This window comes from Giraffa tippelskirchi, chromosome 5, assembly GCF_054371585.1.
Source record: "Giraffa tippelskirchi isolate mGirTip1 chromosome 5, T2T-mGirTip1v1.2.pri, whole genome shotgun sequence".
In the NCBI taxonomy this organism is placed as follows: Eukaryota; Metazoa; Chordata; class Mammalia; order Artiodactyla; family Giraffidae; genus Giraffa; species Giraffa tippelskirchi.
In genome coordinates, this window is record NC_137279.1 from 118,317,688 (window position 1) to 118,333,416 (window position 15,729).

General features: G+C 36.5%; 1 protein-coding gene across 3 annotated transcripts in view; it reads right to left on the minus strand.

Annotated features, from left to right (window-relative positions):
- Positions 1-15,729, minus strand: part of LOC145507099 (alpha-amylase 2B-like) — a 60,617-nt gene that overhangs the window by 21,146 nt on the left and 23,742 nt on the right. The window contains exon 1 of one of the 3 annotated variants that reach the window (XM_081492924.1): positions 3,443-3,848. The exons of 1 other annotated variant lie outside the window; for it this stretch is intronic. The gene's annotated coding sequence lies outside the window, so the exon portion shown is untranslated. Of the gene's footprint in view, positions 1-3,442; positions 3,849-15,729 lie in introns of those variants that run through there. One more of the 3 variants, XM_081492926.1, reaches the window with a different exon arrangement.

Below are 15,729 nucleotides of genomic sequence, written 5' to 3' on the forward strand. Positions count from 1 at the left end.
GAGCAAGCTCTGGGAGTTGGTGGAAGGGGAGGCCTGGTGTGCTGCAGTCCATGGGGTCACAAAGAGTCAGAAGTGACTGAGCAACTGAACTGAACTGACTGACAATTGCCCTGAAGAATCAGTTTTATTTTAATGAAAAGAGATAAGGTGAAATGGTTTTTAAATAAGAAAAAAAAATGTGTATCAATTGTAGGAATTGGGCAAAGAGAATAGCAAGAAATTAATAAAGTTTTGTAGAACATTGAATTAGAAGTGGTGGAGCAATAGGACTTAGTATAATTTTATTGAGGGTCTTGCAAAGTCAGGGAGAAGTAAGCAGACTTTCTTCTGAAAACTATGAGAAGCTACAGAAGGTTTTGCTTGTTTTTAAAACAGAAAGTAACATGATTAGAGTTTCTGGAGTATAGCAGATGGATTGGCAAGCAAAGAGAACTGGCAGGCAAAGACAGAAAATTATGCAGTAGTAAAACAGAGTAATGATGAAAAATCTGAACTAGGATTTTAGCAGTAAAAATAAAAATTGGAGACTATGTACCAATAAGTGCCACCCAGTGAATGACATTTGCCAGTATCCATATTTTTGTGAAATCTCTTCCTACATAGATTATGGAGTTGGTTTATAACTTGTTTTGTCCAGAGTGATATCAGCAAACAAGATACAAACACAGTCAGAAGTTTGATTGTCATCTGCACACTTCTTGAAAATCTGAGACAATTGTGGTGTGATAACTGGGATAGAAGACCACATGGAGAGATTTAAGTGGCCTGAGCCTTTTCAATCATGTGAGCTGACCTACCAGTTAACTGTAGTTGAATGATTGTTTCATAGCTAAATCAGTAGAAGAACTACTTAAAGAACTACTAGTCAACAGAGATATCTGAGACATAGTAAGTTATTATTGTTATTCAGCAATAATGAATTGATATAAAGGGGAGAGAGGCAATAGATTTGTGTGTGTTAGTTGCTCAGTCGTGTTGACTCTTTGACACCATGGACTATAGCCTGCTAGGCTCTTCTGACCATAGAATTTTCCAGGCAAAATACTGGAGTGGGTTGGCATTTCCTTCTCAGGGGGATCTTCTGACCCAGGGATCAAACCTGGGTCTCCCACATTGCAGGGAGATTCTTTATTGTCAGGGCCACCAGGGGAGCCCAACAATAGATTTGGTGGAGATAATTCTACAAAAATGGTAGCTAATCAAATGTAGGGGAATAGAGAAAAGCAAGAATCAAAGAGGACTCTATGATTTAAATGTTAGTGACTCAATGATTTAAAAGTTAGTGAGTAGAACAATGACAACACTATTATTATTCAGTGTAATCTAGAGGCAGACTTGGTTTAGGAACCCTGAAGAGTGAATATGGGCTATATTGAGTTTACTGTATAAAAAACACTAGATATGAAGAAAGAAGAGAGATTTGGCAGTTTTCAACAAAGAAATGATAGTTTCGGAAATGATGCACAAACCATTTAACAACTGATTTAGCACAGACACCAACCAATCAAAACAAATGCCATTATAAGCAACTAGCATGTATAGGCCAATGTACTCTGGTGGGATTATCAGACCTGGAGATCTGGACTCTTGAAAGTTGACAAGGTACCAATACAGATGTTGAATCCAATGTTGTAGCTTTGCAGTCTATATGATGGGGCAGGTAGGAGGGAACATATAAAGTTGCCTTCAAAGTAGGGCGAGGAGTTTAATTACCAAATAAATGTTTTCAATAACAAGAAAGGAAGGAAAATTTGCAAAGAGGACAAGAAACTAATGGAATGTAGATGAATATTAGAAACAATAGGAAAGATTGAGTAGAGAGTGGATGACATAGCACTGATGGTGATAAAGAGTTGAGAGAGAAGAAGAGCATCATTTGAACTTCACACTTGACTCAAGGTTTCAAATATTAAAATGTAATGGTTAAGAATGAGGCTTTAGGAATTACACAAAATATGGTGTAAATCCTGACCTTGACATTTATCAGCTGTGTGATCTTAAAATTTATCTATAAACTAGAAAAAAGCAATATGTACCGCATAGAGCTGTTATGATGATTAAATTGATTAACACATGTAAAGCTGTTATACCAGTGCATGGATACAGTAAAAGCTCAATGTATCAATATTTGGTTGCTGTAATGTTATTATTATATTGTTATTTTTACTTCTGGTGCTATTCAACTGCTAGAAACTCACGCTCTCATCCCACTTTCACTTTTCATCTTAAATATTGTCTTTCCATTCCACTCTTCCCAAATTCTCAAATATTTTCTACATGTCAGAGTATTTGCATATCTCCTCAGAGGAACAGATGGTGATAAGAAGAAACCAGGAATGTTTTCCACTTGTAATTTTTCCCCATTTTCTTTTCTTTTTCTTTCTTTCTAGCTCTTTCTTTTTAAAACCTCTTTAGAGGTTCTGGCAGACTACATATTAGCTTTGTAAAAACTGCTCATCATTGCCTCATCAGTTATCTCTGAACTGTCCTTTAAATAACAAGCGTTTTTCACAAAGCATTTAAAAATATTATTAGAATAAAGGATAACCTGCAGGGGGGGATTTTATTAGTATCAGAGCATAGGTGGAGATATGAAAACATATAATAACTTTTACCAAGGATCAGCCATTGTCATATGTTTTCTCATGTAATCTTAATTTTCATCTAAGTTAATCTAAAGAGCTATAAACTTCAGAGCAGAGACATTAAAACAGGTATTTACGTCTTGGAAGGTAAACACTGCAAATTCTTGACATCTTTGGCATTAATAACAAAACAAAAAAATAAGAACTTGAAATAGTTGTTATATCTACTCCTATTGTTATTATAGTCTACTTGTTATTATAGTCTTCCTAAAGTGGTTCTACTCAGAGAAGCTATTCACGGTAATACTAGTATCACTGCTCTGTTGCCCACACCTCGTATTTTCTGAATTGTTCTAAAAAGTGGAAATTTATTTTTATTTTAAAACTCTAATGGTTACTATAATTTACCAAATGAGATATCTTGCTGCTGCTGCTTAAATAGGATGTTTGATAATATCTTAACAAAGCAATACTCTTTAGGGAGCATTTATATTTGAAGTTTCAATAAAACATATCTAATGTTAAGAAGAAAAAAAGTTCTGTTTACTTAGACTTATCTACAAGGTTTATTCTCAGGATAATAAGTCACATGTAAAGATTAGAGAAATGAAGGTAAAGACAATCAAGTTTACATACCACACTCATGAAATGAGAGATATATTTTGAGCCACAGCCCAGATGCATTTCAACACAGAGTACATTTTGTGCTGCTGGATACTGAAACTTGAGTTGTCAACAAGTCTAAAATAGATTTTGAACTCTGAACCGTATCAAAGCATATGACAGAAATCACTCATTTCGAGAAAAAAAACGGAAGAGCAAACTATATGACACTCAAAACCATTTTAATAACTTACCACATCAATTTCCCTAAGTCAGTGGTCTCCCAAATCCACAATTCAGTCTTTCCAATTATAAACAGCAAAATCACACGGTTCTGGTTTAGTTTTCTTTTCAATTAAGAAAAAAAAAATCTGAATTCAGGATTTTATAGATTTCCTATAAATACTCTTCTTTTCAAGAGGTGCTCTTACAATCCTGCTCAAACTCTTCAAATCTAATTTGTACAAAAAGTGTACTTTGAGCTCCACATGACACCAGATTTGGCCACTGTCCCTCCTGCTTCCTGAACAAACTGCTGATGTACCTCCCCCAGCTCAGCTTGCTCCCCTGCCTCCTCTTCTCATTACACCATACCTTTTCAGCTGCTTACTTTCTATTGTTTTCCTTTCTCATTCTCAATATCCTCTCCCAATCTCAATCAGTCTTTTTTTTCCCTGATCCATTTATATCCATCCATGGGGGTGGGGGTGGGGGGACTCTTTGCTAAAATAACTTTAAAGACACAGATTAGAGTATGATTGTGTCAAATTAGTTAAGTGTGAGTAGACTGTAAACAAAATCTCTAAACTGGAAATCTAATTTTGAATCCAAGCTTTGCCATTTACTGTGTGAAGCTTAGAGAAAACATTAACATCTGTAGATTGCATTTAGGCCTTCATTTGAAAAATGAGAATAGTACTGTTGATAAATATAAAATTTCAAAAAATAACAACTACCAATGTGTATCAAGTGTTACTATGTGCCTTTTCCATGTATTATCACTTTGACTCCTCACAGATATATAAATTCAGGATAGAATTATGATTATACTCAGTCTTTAAAGAAGGAACCTGAGACACTAAGGAACGGAATAATGCAGTTTGTCCATGAACAGATTTTAGTAAATGTTGACACTGAAATCCAAAACCAAGCGATCTATTAATAACACTGCAGTGAGTTTTTATCACAATTCAGTCTTTTTAAGTCTCCCTCACTGGGTGGTTCTAAAAAATCAAACAAAAAATTATATGTGACAATATCTTAAAATATGGAAATTTCTGTTTAGTTAATATGTTCAGAAGATTACAGAAATAGTAAGAGTTATTCCAAAATTTCTTATTTTTCCTTTCATCCTCTATAAAATTAATACTTCTGTTAGTTTTTATTCCTGGTATCATACTTACCCACAGAATATTTTGTTGCTTATAAATATTCAGTGCTCTTCCCTGCAGGTGAAATACACACCCCTGTCCTATTGAATTCAGGTGTGCTCACGCGATTTGCTTTGGCAATGAAATGCAAACAGAAGTAATGTTTTACTTTGAGGCTTCTATGATTGTAAAACATGTGTCAAGATGATTTTCTGTGACAGATTATAAAGTGACTAATATGAAGAATCCCCTTGTTAATCTGAGATGAACATGAGAGATAAACTTTGCTACTGTAAGGCACTGAGAATTTTTAGTTCTTTGTTACTACAGTATAACCTACTCTCTCCTGAGTGATACAACCACTAAGTTCCCTTAAGATCTTTGATTCATAAGATGTTCTTAAATGACATTTTCTTTCTCTTGGAATGTAAGAAGTCAAGGGAAGGATAAATCATAGGATCAGAGAATGTTAACATTGAGAGAGCCTATTGGAATAAACTAGTCCAGTGGTTTCTAGATTTTCAGTAATAACCATATATTATATTTAGATATTATATATACCTAAATATAATATCTAAATATAATATATCTTATTTCATTGATGTAGAAAATAAGACCTAAGAACAAGACAAGTAGCATTTACACTAGATAAATAACCACTCTAAAAAGGAGCAAAACTGACATGACATCAGCATCATGGTGGTATGAATTGTTCCTTTTTCCCTCTCCCATTTGACTTATAACTAATTGGACATCCATAACCAAACAAAAGTCCTCTGCATTTTTTATACAGGACACTTAGGAGATTTCTACCCTCCTGTAGGTAGATAGGGCCTCAAAGAGGGCTACAGATCCAAGGGAATGGATGAGTCTGCCCTGCTCTCATTTGCTCCAGTTGGGAGAAGTGTAACCTGGAGAACACACAATCGGGTGGACCCTTACAAGAGACAGAGAATTTGTGGAAGTCCAGCCATCTTGATGTGGAGAAGGCAATGGCACCCCACTCCAGTACTCTTGCCTGGAAAATCCCATGGCTGGAGGAGCCTGGTAGGCTGCATTCCATGGGGTCGCTAGGAGTTGGACATGACTGAAGCGACTTAGCAGCAGCAGCAGCAGCAGCAGCCATCTTGATGAGGGAACCCAACATGCCACTGGAGCAGGATTGAGACATGGATGGAGGTAGAGGAGAAGGAAGAACTTGCTGAGGCAGCTCTCCTCTCCAAGGTGACCCTTAAAATGACACTGGGCTTTTGGCAGTGGAAGTAGCTACCTCTGTGTTAGAGGAGGAGGAGGAAAACAAAAGTGGTGAGTGATAAATTGACCACATGCAAGGTCCCATTTCTCTCTAGTAGATCTGGAGTTCTGTGGAGTGACTTCTATGATGGGAAGGAGGGGAGGAAAGGAAAAGGGGCAGATAAGATAAAGGCATTGAAGGAACATGTTTCCTACTATCTGCTTCAGGACCCTTGGATTCCCCAACTCTAGGATCCCCCTATCAAGCTATGGCATCCCCAAAATCTCAATTGCTAAGCCTAAGCAAGCCTACCCCCATTTTGATGCCAACTCTTTTTAAAAACTCCCAAGCACAGTCCCAAGAGCCAATGTCTACAGGAGAAACCTAAAACTTGAGCTACAGTGCCTCCTTTTGGAAAACAAAAGAAAGCTTTCTAATTGTCAGCCTGTTGAGCTGTAACAGCCCAAGTAAACAATTCTTAACTGAGAAAAGTATTTGCTCCGTCAACTGTGAAAGCAGAGGCGCATATTATCAAACATGAAAAATCAAGGAAATATGGTATCACAAGGCGAAAATAATAATTTTCCAGGAACTGAACTCAAAAGCATAGAATACTGAGATCTGATAAAGAATTCAAAGTAGCTATTATGAAGAAATTCAATAAGCTATAAGAAGACTCAGAAAGGAAAGTCAATGAACTCAGGAACAAAATTAATGACTAGAAGGAACTGTTTACCAAAGAAGTTGAATTTTTAGGAACCAAACAGAAATTCTGAAGCTGAATAAATCCATAAATGAAATAAAGAACTCATTAGAAAGCAAAGGGAACAGAACGGATTAGATGAAAGAAAGAATAAGTGACTGGGAAGATAAGAATTTAGAAATGATCCAGTTAGAAGAACTAAGATTTTTTTTTAAATAAAGAAACCCTATGAACCCTAAGGATTTGATCAGAGAAACAAATATAAGAATAATTGGTGTACCAGATGGAAGAGAAAGGTAAAAAGGGGCAGGGAATTTATTTGAAAAATAATAGTTGAGAACTTTTCAAACTGGGGAAAAGAATTAGACATACAAGTTCATGAAGCTAATAGAACATCCTGTTATCTCAATACCGAAATCTTTCCAATACACACTTCAATGAAAGTGTTAAAAAAAATCAATGATAAGAAAGAATCCTAAATTTAGCCAGAGAAAAAAGAAACATGATCTACAAATGAACTCTATTAGACTATCAGTGGATTTCTCACAAGAGACTCTATAGGCCAGGAAGGAATGACATGATATATTAAATATGTTGAAAGATTAAAAATTGCCAACTAAGAATACTTTATCAGGCAAAGTTATCCTTCAGATATAAAGGAGAAATAAATGACCAACTCATTGGACATGAGTGTGAGCAAGCTCTGGGAGTTGATGATGGACAGGGAAGTCTGGTGTGCTGCAGTCCATGGGGTCACAAAGAGTTGGATACAACTGAGTGACTGAACTGAACTGAAAGGCTTTCCTATACAAACAAAAGCTGAAGTCACTAGACCTGATGTACAAGAAATGCTAAAAAAGCTCTTCAAGTTGAAATGGAAAGATGCAACTAGTGACATAAAGACATCTGAAAATATGCAATACTTGAGTAAAAATGAAAAATAGAAGATCATAATTAGAAAACTATATATACAGGTGTGTTAACCATTTAATTATAGTATAAAGGTTGAATGAAAAAGCATTAAAAATAACTATAGCTAGTATAATTGGTAATGAATGCACAGAAGAAAATTGGAAAATTGTGACATCAAAAATATAAAAGGAGTAAACTGATGGAATATTTATATATGAGAAAAGAAAAGTTGCTATCAGGATAAAAAAAAGAACTGTTTTATTCCCATGAGGTGTTTTATGTAAGCTTCATGGTAACCAAAAAGCAAAAATCTACAATAGAGACACAAAACATAAAAAGGGGGACTGAGAAAATCACTAGGGAAAGCCACCAATTTACAAAGGTAGGTAGAAACAGAGGGAAAAGAAACAATAGAGACAAAATACAAGCAGGAAGCAAATAATAAGATGACTGTAGTAAGTCCTTTCATATCAATAATCACTCTAAATGTAAAGATATTAGATTCATGGATCAAAAGGCACAGAGTGGGCTGGGGAAAACAAGACCTAACTATATGCTGCCTATAGGAGACTTATTTCAGGTCTAAAGACATACATAGGCTCAAAGTGAAGGGACAGAAGAAAATATTCCAAGTAAGTTACCCATATTTATATAAGACAAAATAGACTTAGAGACAAAAATGGGAACAAGCGACAAAGAAGGTTATAATATAATGACAAAGGGGTCAAAACTTCAAGAACATATAACAATTGCAAATATACCTGTACTCAACATCAGAGCACTAAAATATATTGAGCAAATAGAAAATGACAACAGTACAACAGTAGGGTACTTTAAGATACTACTGTGAGGAATGGAGAGGTCATACAGACAGAAAATCAAAAGGAAAACAATGGATTGAACCAAACTTTAGAACAAATGGACCAAACAGACATTTATAAAACATTCCACCCAATAGTAGCAGAATACATTCTTCTCAGGTGAACACAGAATCTCCAGGATAGATCATATGATAGGACGTAAAACAAACTTTAGCAAATTTAAGAAGACTGAAGTCATACCAACTGTTTTGTATGACCAGAGTGGTATGAAGTTAGAAATCAACAAGAGAAAAGCTGTAAAGTCTACGAATATGTGGAAGCTGAACAACACATTTCTGAATAACCAATGAACAGAAGAAGAAATCAAAAGGAAAATTAAAAATTATCTTGGGAGAAGAACAAGATGGCAGAAGAGTAGGTGGACCTGGAGAACACCTCTCTCCACGGATACATCAGGAATACACCCTGAGACACAGAAGTGCATGGAGAACACCAGCTGAGAGAGGACAGTAGTACCTGAGCAGAGGAAAACAATATACAGAACCATCCAAAACTCGGTAGGACAAAGGAACTAGGGGGAAAAACAGGAGTGTTAGTAGGACTGGACCTGCCTTCGGCAGGTGGGGGAATTAAAGCAGGGGTCTGAACTCCACATCAGGGCAACTGTCTGAGTCAGAGGAGAAACGTTTAAGGCTGAGAGTGAAACAGCTGATCTGTGGCAGCCTAAATGCAATGACAATCAGACAGTCCTTGCCACAGTCATATATACCACAGACAAAGATAAGGGGCCCCTGGAAGGTGCAGTGGTTGGGAGTTGGAGTTTGGGGACTGTGGAGCAATCCCAGGGCAAGGGCTGCTGTTGACTGAGGAGAGATTGATCGAGGAGATGGGAGGGAGGAGATCATGGTGGGAAATGCCTGTGGAAGAAAGCCAGGCAGCCATGAAAGCAAGGCAATACTGCTGAGTCATGCATAGGGAGTGGAGCCATCACAATAGTCTCTCTGTCCCCACACGCCAGCATCAGCAGCTGAACAATAGAGAAGCTGGCCCATCAAACACCTGATGCACTGAACTACAAGGTAGGACCCCACCCAGGGTGCTCCTTTAAGTGACTAATGTGCCAAACTACAGAGTAGGATCCCACATAGAGTGCTCCTTTAAATGCCTGATGTGCTAATCCACAGAGTAGGAGCCCAGTCAGGGGGGCCCCCTCTATGTGCCTGATGTGCCAAACAACAGAGAAGGACCCCAGGCAAGGGAGCCCTCTAAGTGCCTGAACAGGCGGAGGTATGGAGAAAGACTGGCCAAAGAGGCCTTCTGATTGCCAGCTACAAGGGGCTTAGAAAAGACTCTGACAGGGCCATAACTCCTGTGGTGGAGGAAGTCCATGTTCCTGCACACTTGGTGCTGCTAGGTCCTTGCAACCCAGGCAGCTGTGCCACCTTCATGCTCAACTCTTACTGGGGCAAAGCTGTCACAGGCAAAAAAAATCTTGTGTCTATGCACGAAGGGTTGCTTGAGTCATGTCCGACTCTTTGCCACCCTGTAGACTGTGGCCTGCCAGGCTTCTCTGTCAGGGAGGGGGATTCTCCAGGCAAGAACACTGGAGCATATTGGCCAATACTGGCTGCCATATCCTTCTAGAGCAGTATATTTCCTGCTGCCCTAGCCACCAACTCCCCTGAGTACCTGGTGATGCCAGAACCCCTGAGACCCAAGCAGTTGCACCACCTCCACATCTGGCCCTCACAAAGGCAAACTCAAGTCCTCCAGGGCAGCCTCAGGAGCAAACTCCAGTGGACAACCCACACGCAGTGGTGGAAATAAAACCACAATTGAAACCCAGGAGCAGTGTGGCTAAGGAAGAAGACCCAAAACCTTCACAGCAGCTGTGCAAACTGAAGATTAAATCCACACAATCAACTAGGCAGACTCTGTGTCTATGGAATATATAAAAGATCATTGAGAGCTCCCACAAAAGAAAACACACTAGTTCTGATAGCTGTGGACACTGGAGGCAAGATCACATAGGTGTAGGGCCAGATTAGAATCTGAGCTGACAGCAGTGACTCAAGAAAAAAATTTATTATTCTTATATTTTGACTTGCTTGATAGATTCTTTTGTATTTTTTTCTCCTCCCACCCCACGTTGTAGTTGTTGATTTTATTGGCATTATGAAATCTAATTAAGCTTTTGAGCTTTTTTTTTTTTCTCAATCACATTTTTTGTTGTTGTTGTTATAAACCTCTACCTCTATGTTGGGGTTTTGCAGTTCTGTGGAGTTTTCCTTATTTCCTTCTCTTTTTTAATTATTTAAACCTATTATTATTTTTTCTACATTTATTCCTTTGTTTGCTTTTCCTACTGTTTTTGCCCCTTGCAGTCTTGCTTTAGTTTTCTTTTCCAGTTTGTATTTTAGTTAGTTTTGTTCTGGTAGGTATAATTTTTGGTTTCCTTTGTTTACCAGGTTGATCTATTGTACATTGTTGGACTGTTTTGATTTTGCTTATGGGTGTATATGTATATGTGAATATGCAGTCACACTTTTTATTGTTGTTATAAACCTCTGTGTCTACATTGGGCTTTTGCAGTTCTTTGTAGTTTTCCTTTTTTCCCCTTTTTTCTTTCTTCTTCCATTTTTTTCTTTTCTCTTTTTTATATTTTTAATTTTGTAAAAAAAACTATTATATTTTTCTACATTTAATCCTTTGTTTGCCTTTAATACTGTTCTTTTCCCCTTGCAGTTAATCTTTAATGTATATAAATCTTCTTCATCTACCTCTTGCATATCTGTTCTTCCTTTCTTTTCTTTCCTTCCTCTCTTCTCAATGTATTTGTTAGTTTTGTTTTGATTGCTTTATTCCTCACTTGGCACCTTGTTTAGTTTTGTTTTCCATTTTTGTGCTTTAGTTAATTTTGTTCTTAAGTAGTAAATATAATTTTTGTGCTTTAGTTAATTTTGTTCTTAGGTAGTAAATGTAATTTTTGATTTAATTTGTTCACCAGGTCAATCTACTGTACTTTATTTTTGTTGGACCTTATTCACTTTGCTCAAGGGTGTATATGTATATGTGTATATTCCATTATTTTAATTATTATTTCCCTGATTTTGTAACTGCCATTTGTTTGGGGGTTTTGGATATTTGTTTTAATCTCACTTAATGCCATAACAAACCACTTGTGGAATCTTTGTTCCTGACCAAGATCAAGCCCTGAGCCTTTGGAGTGAGAGCACTGACTCCAAGACCCAAGACTGCCAGAGAACTAACCCTAGGGGGTACCAAAGAGTGAGAACTCACACAAAGGAAACTACTTGAATACAAGACCCGACATCACCCAACCACCAGCAACACCGTGTGAAAGATGCCTCTAAACAACAAACAAAACAAAAATACAAACCCAATCATTAGCAGACAGGATTGCCACCTCACACAGGCATGCTCATCAGAGGAAAAACAAACAAAAACTCAGTACAAATGTCACCCTATAGGAAGCTTACACAAACCACTGGGCCAACCTTAGGAGGGCAAAAAGCAAAAGGAAGAAAGAATTTAACCTTGAAGCCCCTGAAAAGGGGACTTCAAACAACAGGTTAAAAAAAAATAATGAAAAGGCAGAGAAATACTACACAAATGAAGGACAAACTAGAAATGCAGAAGTCCAAATAAATGAAGAGGAAATAGGCAAACTACCTGAAAAAGAATTCAAAATAGTGATAGTAAATATGATCAAAAACCTTGAAAACAAAATGGAAAAAATGCATGAATTAAGTAACAAAGACCTAGAAGAATTAAAGAATAAATATACAGAAACAAAACAATTACTGAAATTAAAAATACTCTATAAGGAATCAACAGCAGAATATCTGAAGCGGAAGAACGAATCAGTGAGCTGGAAGATAAAATGGTGGAAATGACTTCTGAAGAGCAGAATAAAGTAAAAAGAATGAAAAGAACTGAGGACAGTCTCAGAGATCTCTGGGACCATATCAAACACACCAACATTAGAATTACAGGGGTCCCAGAAGAAGAAGAGAAAAAGAAAGGTTATGAGAAAATTTTTGATGAGATTATAGTTTAAAATTTCCCCAACATGGAAAAGGAAATAGTCAATCAAGTCCAAGAGGCACAAAGCATCCCATACAGGATAAACCCAAGGAGAAACATGCCAAGACATATACTAATGAAACTAAGAAAGACTAAACACAAAGAAAGAATATTTAAAGCAGCAAGGAAGAAGCAGCAAGTAATGTACAAGGAAAACCCATATACTTAACAGCTGATTTTCAGCAGAAACTCTGTAGGCTAGAAGGGAATGGGAGGATATATTTAAAGTATTGAAAGGGAAAAATCTACAACCAAGATTACTGTACCCAGCAAGGATCTCATTCAAAATTGATGGAGAAATAAAAAGCTTTTCAGACAAGCAAAAGTAAAGAGAAATCAGTACCACCAAACCAGCTTTACAAAAAATGTAAAAGGGACTTATATAGCTAGGAAATACAATGGACATGAGTTTGGGTGGGCTCCGGGGTTGGTGTTGGACAGGGAGGCCTGGCATGCTGCAGCTCATGGGGTCATAAACAGTCAGACATGACTGAGCGACTGAACTGAACTGAACAATGAAAAATCAGAAAGTGAAATTAATGGATCAATCCCATTCACCATTGCAACAAAAAGAATTAAATATCTAGGAATAAGCTTACCTAAGAAGACAAAAGAACTGTACACAGAAAATTATAAGACACTAATGAAAGAAATCAAAGATGACATAAACAGATCAGAGAGATATTCCATGTTCCTGGGTGGGAAGAATCAATATTGTGAAAATGAGTATACTACCAAATGCAATCTACAGATTCAAGGTGATCCCTATCAAATTACCAATAGCATTATTTTTTTACAGAACTAGAACAAAAAAAATCTCATAATTCATATGCAAACACAAAAGACCCTGAATAGCCAAAGCAGTCCTGAGAAAGAAGAATGGAGTTGGAGGAATCAACCTTCATGACTTCAGATTATACTACAAAGATATAGTCATCAAGACAGTATGGTACTGGCACAAAAACAGAAATATAGACCAATGGAACAAGATAAAAAGTCCAGAAATAAACCCATGCACCTATGGGTACCTTATTTTTGACAAAGGAGGCAAGACTATACAATGGGGCAAAGACAACCTCTTCAATAAATGGTGCTGGGAAAACCGGACAGCTACATGTACAAGAATGAAATTAGAACACTTCCTAACACCATACACAATGATAAACTCGAAATGGATTAAAGACCTAGATGTAATACCAGAAAGTATAAAACTCTAGAGGAAATCATATGCAGAATACTCGATGAATAAATCAAAGCAAGATCCTCTATGACCCACCTCCTAGAGTAATGGAAATAAAAACAAAAGTAAACAGGTGGGGCCCGATTCAACTCAAAAGCTTTTGCAAAGCAAAAGAAACTATAAGCAAGGTGAAAAGACAACCCTCAGAATGGGAGAAAATAATAGCAAATTAAACAACTGCCAAAGGATTAATTTTCAAAATATACAAGCAGCTCACACAACTCAATGCCAGAAAAACAAACAACTCAATAAAAAAAGTGGGAAAAAGACTTAAAGAGACATTTCTCCAAAGAAGACATACAGATGGCTAACAAACACATGAAAAGATGCTCAACATCGCTCATTATTAGAGAAATGCAAATTAAAACTACAATGAGATATCACCTCACACCAGTCAGAATGGTCATCATCAAAAAGTCTATAAACAATGAATGCTGGAGAGAATGTGGAGAAAAGGGAATGCTCTTTCACTGTTGGTGGGAATGTAAATTGATACAGCCACTATGGAAAACAGTATGGAGATTCCTTAAAAAAGTAGGAATAAAACCACCATATGACCCAGTAATCCCACTCCTAGGCATATACCCTGAGGAAACCAAAATGAAAAAGACACATGTATCCCATTGTTCATTGCAGCAGTATTACAATAGCTAGAATATGGAAGCAACCTAGATGTCCGTTGACAGATGAATGGATAAAGAAGTGGCACATATACACAATGGAATATTACTCAGTCATAAAAATGAATACATTTGAGTCAGTTCTGATGAGGTGGATGAACCTAGAACCCATTATACAGAATGAAGGGAATCACAAAGAGAAAGATAAATATCATATTCTAATGCTTATATATGGAATATAGAAAAATGGTACTGAAGAATTTATTTCCAGGGCAGCAATGGAGAAACAGACATAGAAATTAGGCTTATGGACTTAGGGAGAGGGAACGAGAGGGGAGATGTATGGAAATAGTAACATGGAAACTTACATTATTATATGTAAAATAGATAGCCAACGGGAATTTGCTGTGTTGCTCAGGAAACTCAAACAAGGGCTTTGTATCAATCTAGAGGGGTGGGAGATGGGAGGGAGGTTCAAAAGGGAGGGGATATATGTATACCTATGGCTGATTCATGTTGAGGTTTGACAGACAACACAAAATTCTGTAAAGCAATCATCATTCAAAAAAAAAGTAAATTAAAAAATAACTATCTTGAAACGAAAATGGAAATGCAACATATCAAAATGCATGGTAAAAAGCAAAAGCAATTTTGAGAGATATGTTCATTGTGTTAAATGTAGATATTAAGAAATTAGAAAAATGACAAAAAAGTCTCATTTTATATCTCAAGGAACTAGAAAAAAAGAACAAAGTAAGTCCAATGTTAGTATAAGGAAGAAAACAGTAAAGATTGGAGAGAAAATAAATGAACTAGAGATCAGAAAAATAGAAAGGATAAAAAAAACTAAGCTGGTTCTTTATAAAAAGTTTTAAAAATTACAAATCTTTAGCTGGACTAACTATGAAGAGGAATAAAACTAGAAAGAAAAAAAGAAGATGATAATACTGAAGAAATACAGAAAGTCATAAGAAACTATTAAAAACAATTAGATGCTAACAAATTAAATAATGTAGAAGAAGTAGAAACATTTTTAGAAACACACAACCTATTAAGACTGAATCAGGAAGAAATAAAAAATCTGAACAGACTAATAGCAAGTAAAGAAATTGAATCAGTATTCAAAACCCTTCCAAAACCCCAAACCCCAGGACCAGATGATTTCACTGGCAAATTCTACTGAACATTTTCAAAAGAATTAACATCATCCCTTCTTGAAACTCTTCCAGAAAATTGAGAAGGAATACCTCCGACTTATCCCACGAGGCCTATGTTATCTTGATATCAAAGTCACCTAAAAACAACACAGGAAAAGAAAACTATAGGACAGTATCTCTGGTGAATATAGGTATAAAAATTCTCAACAAAATATTAGCAAATTCAAGAATACATTAAAATGCTTATACATCATGACTAAGTAAGATTTATCCCTGGGATGCAAGAATGGTTCAACATATACAATAAGTGTAGCTTTTTAAGAAAATGAAAGACAAATATCTCAATCATCTCACTGGATATAGAAGAATCACTTGAC